This window comes from Natator depressus, chromosome 3 (assembly GCF_965152275.1).
Source record: "Natator depressus isolate rNatDep1 chromosome 3, rNatDep2.hap1, whole genome shotgun sequence".
In the NCBI taxonomy this organism is placed as follows: Eukaryota; Metazoa; Chordata; order Testudines; family Cheloniidae; genus Natator; species Natator depressus.
This window is the reverse complement of record NC_134236.1, coordinates 179175019-179181018: the sequence shown is the minus strand read 5'-3', so window position 1 is coordinate 179181018 and position 6000 is coordinate 179175019.

Genomic DNA, 6000 nt, shown 5'->3' with positions numbered 1-6000 from the left:
ATCTGGCCTCAGTTTGGGTTTCAGTGCTCACCTTTGCCTATGTCTGCATAATGACTGAATTCTTTTCAGAGTAATGGACTCTTGCAAGCAATATTTTTAGTCATTTTAGGATCCGTTGTGATTATTTTGTACTCAGCAAAGTGACTTTGTACAAACCGTATCTTCTTGTTCAATGTAACTGTCCCATCTGTCTGAGCCATAGCTACTTACTTACAAAGGCAAGTATTGTTACTAAGCCCCACTAGACAGAGCCAGATTCTGCCTCAGGTGTCATCAACGGTTAAGTTCTGTTTGAAGTCTTTACTAGCAGTGGTGACATAAGAGGCAGAAAGAACATTGCCTGATTTTTCAGGTTGGGTTTGCAGTTAGTTTGATTGTAAACTTGAGTAATTTAACATGAGAGACAGAGAATAAATATTGCACTGTGGTGTGCTATTTTTAGGGACTCTTTACTGACTATTATCATACTTTGAGATATTCCTGTAACAAACAACTTCAGGCTCAGTCCTGCCCTTTGCACCACAGCAGCAGCACAAAGGAGACCTATTGCGGCCTAAAGCTGGCAGCTGAGGATTCCTCCAGCACAGTGGAATCTTAAATTGGCTATGCCACCTGCCCTCCAACAGCAGATGAGGAGGGGCTGTGCCACAAAAGGCAGGTAGACTTTCTAAGTGATAGCAGCGTACATATCTACCACATATCTACTATTAATTACTAACGATTACTATCTACATAATTAATAGCATACATATCTACCACAGAGACAAAGTGGGTGAGATGATAGCTTTTGTTGAACCAACTTCTGTTGGTGAGAGACACGCTTTCAAGCTACACAAGCTCTTCTTCAGATCTTTTTCTGTGGAGCTTCAAAGCTTGTCTCTTTCAGTCCTGAGGCTATCCTAAGGTGCACTGTGATACTAGTAGGATGGGCTGGTGTGCTTGTGTGTAAAGGTCACTTAAAAGCCACCTTTGAACCCCTCCTTCCTGAGTTGTGCTGAGCACTGCTCTGGCCCTGCCATTTACCCCACCCCACCATATATCTCTGTTGGGGTGCCATGGCCCCATCACTTTTTACTGGCCGTAAGGGTAAGCGATGCGGGGAGGGGGAGGAGAAGAGTGAGCAGTGGGGGGCGAGTCTTGGGGGGAAGAGGCGGTGCGGGAGCCACTATTACATCATGCGGGAACATGAGGATGGAGGCTTGGGGAGAAGGGGTGGCACAGGGTGGGGCCTCGGGGGCAGGGCCAGAGTTTGGGTGACTATGGCCCCCCATTTTTAGGGAGCTTCTGCAGCTCCTGGTTCAACCCATGTCTACAAAACACATTTTAGCAATACAGTTCTAATCTGACTTTGAAATAGATCCAGTGGGGAGAAGCTGTACCAAAGAAGAGATCTAAGCAATCCATTTTAAGAAACTAATAGCTGTCTACAAATTTGCTCACACAAGAGAACAGGACTTGAATGAGGACTTTGAAATAGAAATATTCCTGGCTTTAACCAGAGTATTTCATTGCATACTTACGTATGTGTGTAACAAAGCTCAGATTTTTCATATTCATCTCAAAACATTTTCATATTGTTGCATCTCCACATAGAGTAAGCTTTGTTTGTTCACTTGCATGTTCCTGCAGTGAGCACTCTAGATCACAGCAGAAAAGTCTTTTTTTTTTTTTGCTGTATGTTAAGGTGGTGCCTTATTTGATAACTGCTGACTCCTACGGACTTGCAACTCCTTGCTGAGACTAATGTGGTGAAGTATTTAAAGTTCCACACTACGTTTCCATTGTCATTTTCTCTCCCTTCCTGGGGAAAAGACACCACAACAATGTTTTAATGGTATACAATTAAGGCTAAGATTCTGTCATAGACATTTTTAGTAAAAGTCATGGACAGGTCACAGGCAATAAAGAAAAATTTACAGAAGCCGATGACCTGTCCATGACTTTTACTAAAAATATCCATGACAAAATGGGGAGCTCAACTGCGGGGTCCCCACACCACCCGCAGTGGCTAGACAGCTGCAGGGAGACACTAGGAGCTCCAAGGGCCCCACCACCCATGGCGGCCCGAAATTCCAGGGTCCCTCCCACCATGCACACCAGCCAGGAGCTCCGGGGGGCCGCTGCCACCCATGGCAGCCAGGAGCTGCGGGGTAGCTCCCAGCCACCACGGGGGGACCCTGCAACTCCCAGCTGCTGTGGGCTGAAGTCACAGAGGTCACTGGAAGTCCAGATTCCATAACTTCCGCAACCTCCATGAAAAAATCGTAATTTTATATATAATCTCTCATTGACCTTCCTGAAGTCATAACCCCTACAAGATCTAGCAGTAGTATCCAATATTTGACAGTGAGTACTTCAATCTAGCAGACAAAAATATACAAGGCCTATGGTTGGAAGCTGAAACTAGACAAATTCAGACTGGAAATAAGGCATACATTTTTAGTAGTGAGGGTATCTATCAACTTATCAAAGATCATAGTAGATTCTCCATCACTGGTAGTATTTAAATCAAGATTGGATTTTTTTTCTAAATGATACTCTCTAGTTCAAACAGGAATTATTTTGGGGAAGTTCTGTGGCCTTTGTTATACAGGAGGTCACACTAGATGATCACAGTGGTCCCATCTGGCCTTATATTCAGAGATTCTATATTTGCTTTTAAATGTATGTCTACACTACAAGTGAAGGTGAGGTTGTAGCATTGGCAGACATTCCTGTGACAGGCTGGATCACAGAAAACCCCTTTGAACTGCTAACTGATGTGCTGAGACTACTTCTAATCCATTTTCCCTGCCAGCTTGGGACTCCAGAACCTTGCCAGTTTGAGCCAAACTCGCTAGCCTGCTGCAAACACAGACCCAGGTCTGAACCACATCCCCGAACAGCTGCAGGCTTAACTGAAAACAGCTTAAGAAGTGCTCCTGTCTCTAACACTGAGATGCCCAGTTCCCAATGGGGTCCAAACCCCAAATAAATCCGTTTTACCCTGTATAAAGCCTATACAGGGTAAACTCATAAGTTGTTCGCTCTCTATAACACTGTTAGAGAGATATGCACAGCTGTGTGCCCCCCCCCAGGTATTAATACATACTCTGGGTTAAATAATAAGTAAAAAGTGATTTTATTAAATACAAAAAGTAGGATTTAGGTGGTTCCAGGTAATAACAGACAGAACAAAGTGAATTACCAAGGAAAATAAAATAAAATATACAAGTCTAAACCTAATACAGTGAGAAAATGATTACAGATGAAATCTCACCCTCAGAGATGTTCCAGTAAGCTTCTTTTACAGACTAGGCTCCTTCTAGTCTGGGTCCAGCAATCATTCACACCCCTGTGGTTACTGTCCTTTGTTCCAGTTTCTTTCAGGTATCCTTTGGGGTTGGAGAGGCTATCTCTTGAGCCAGCTGAAGAGAAAATGGAGGGGTCTCCCAGGGGCCCAAACACACCTTCTCCTGTGGGTGGAGACCCCCTCCTCACTCTTATGCAAAATCCAGCTCCAAGGTGGAGTTTTGGAGTCACATGGGCAAGTCACATGTCCATGCATGGCTCAGTTTTTACAGGCAGCAGTCATTGCTCACATGCCATCCTGAATGTCCCCAGGAAGACCTCTTATGTGGATTGGAGTCTTCCAAGAGCCATTGTCAGTTAAGTGTTTCCTGATTGGGCACCCAACCTACACATTCCTTTCTCAAGAAGCTGACCAAATGCTTTACCAAGGCTACTTAAACTCAAACAAGTACACAGCCAATATTCATAACTTCAAATACAAAAATGACACATGCATACAAATAGAATGAATATATTCAATAGATCATAACCTTTGCAGAGATATGTTACACAGCATATGTAGCACAAAACATATTCCAGTTATGTCACATATACATTCACAAGCATATTTCCATAAAGCATTATGGGGTGCAATGTCACAATTCCCATGCTAGCTTTTATCTAACACTGGTAACAATAGTGAGGATGTGTCAAGACAGGCTTCAGATTGTGCTAGCAACTGAAGTATGTACCTAGGCTTCCGCTGGGCTTGAACTCAGATGGCTCACCCAAATACAAGCCCATGTCATCACGTCTTCACTAGTAATTGTTACCCATGCTACCTAGATTTAAGCTAGCATTGGTATGCCTACCATTGCTACAATCACGCCTTCATATGTTGTGTAAGCATACCCTCAAACAGAACTTTTTATTTTCAATATCCAATAGAGAAAACAAGTCTGGGTAGATTTCCATTTTAGAGTTAGCAAGCAGAAAAAATGGCAATTGACAAAGAAAAGATTAAATTTAAAGTAGAAGTGTAATTTCATCTCTCTCTCCTTCTTACCACTTTTCAGACGGAGGCAAAAATATGTGTTTTCATTCAGTCAGGCTCTCATAATCATCTTGCCATTTGCAGCTCATTAGGGGGGCAATCTGCTTCAAAGAGGGAAAAGAGGAAGATGGAAATAAGTAGCCAGAGGCCTGACTGGAGAGACAGAAATGTTTAGTAATATATACTCATTAAAAAAAGCTCTGCAGAAAAATAGCAAGATAAAATTTCTTTTTAAATGATATGTAGTCAAATTACAAAAAAAAACCCTAAAAGTTTAAAAATTATAATTATCCACATGCCCCCAAATTTTAATATTTACTTTAAATTTAATCTTTTCTTTGTGACTAATATACCATGTAAAGCAAAACTACCTATGCATTACTCAATAACTGCAGTTTTCATAGTTGTTAGAAAATGTTTACATACTACCGACTTCATCTTCGGCCATAGTCTTAACTATGAAATCCTGTAACATAGCAAACATTTGTTCCTTTTCTAGTTAAAGGCACAGCCACACCACATAAAATACAGACAACTTCTAATTAAGCTATTATAGAATCCTCCCATACAATAATATACACTACTTGCTGGCTAGTGCATAAAGTAGTGTCTGCACTAAAAGATTTTAACAAAAGAAACAAAACAAAAAACACAAACCACACACAAGCATATATGTAATGCCACAGTTCAGGTCCATTGGTGGAAGTTCTAATGTAGACAAGGTTCCAGTGGCTTCCAGTGTTTAAAGTGCAAAGTGTCATTATTAACATATATCAAATCACACCAACCAATATTTATATATTTTCCAGTATATGACACAAAACTGGCATATGCTTTCCTGAATGTGTTAACAATAAAGTCCAACTGTCCAAATGGACAGTTCTGATGTTCAGATTACCTTTCAGTAACATGAATATTATGTACTGCAGTAATTAGATAGACTGTACTAAATACATACTATGGAACTGAGTTATGACACAGTTGCACAGGAAATACCATGAGGTAAAGGATCCTGTTCAACATGTACATGAACCAAGAAATCTGATTAACTTGCTCATCAGCCAGAACCCGCCTGATAAATGAGGTGTTTGTATTGTTGAAATTAGTGGTGGCTAATAAGCCTGCCACTAGATATTCCAAGGGGGGTTAAACAAGGAAGTCAAGCTTAATAGCTAAAACTCCAGAAGAGAATCCTGCTCCTTTCCAGTTGAGGGAAAGCTGAAAATACAAGGGTGAATTCAGCTGGCACATTTTTCCCAACAGCTTCTTAGCAACCAATTATTAAAATGACTAGAACTAGCAAAACCAAACCCAAAACCAAAATCAGCTCCACCAGAAGGATTCAAATGTGCAGTTTCAGCTGCCAGGGAATTAAGTTTTAATGCTTTATTTCCATTTGCTTTCTCACTTACAGAGAACCTCTCCTTGAGGAATGATGCACTCGAATAGAAAAAAGAGCAGGTAGAGAAAAAGGGAGAGAGCTGAGCAAGCAGTTCAGCCACAAGAACAGGAATTGAAAAGTCCAGGTCCTGTCCCTTTAAAAAACACAGGCCTGTCGGAGGTGCTAAATCTACAGACCTTACTCAGTCAAATCCACAAGAGATTTCTAATAATATAGTTCAATAATCAGATAAACTCATTGTCATAAATATAAACGGAAGGGTAACCACCTTTCT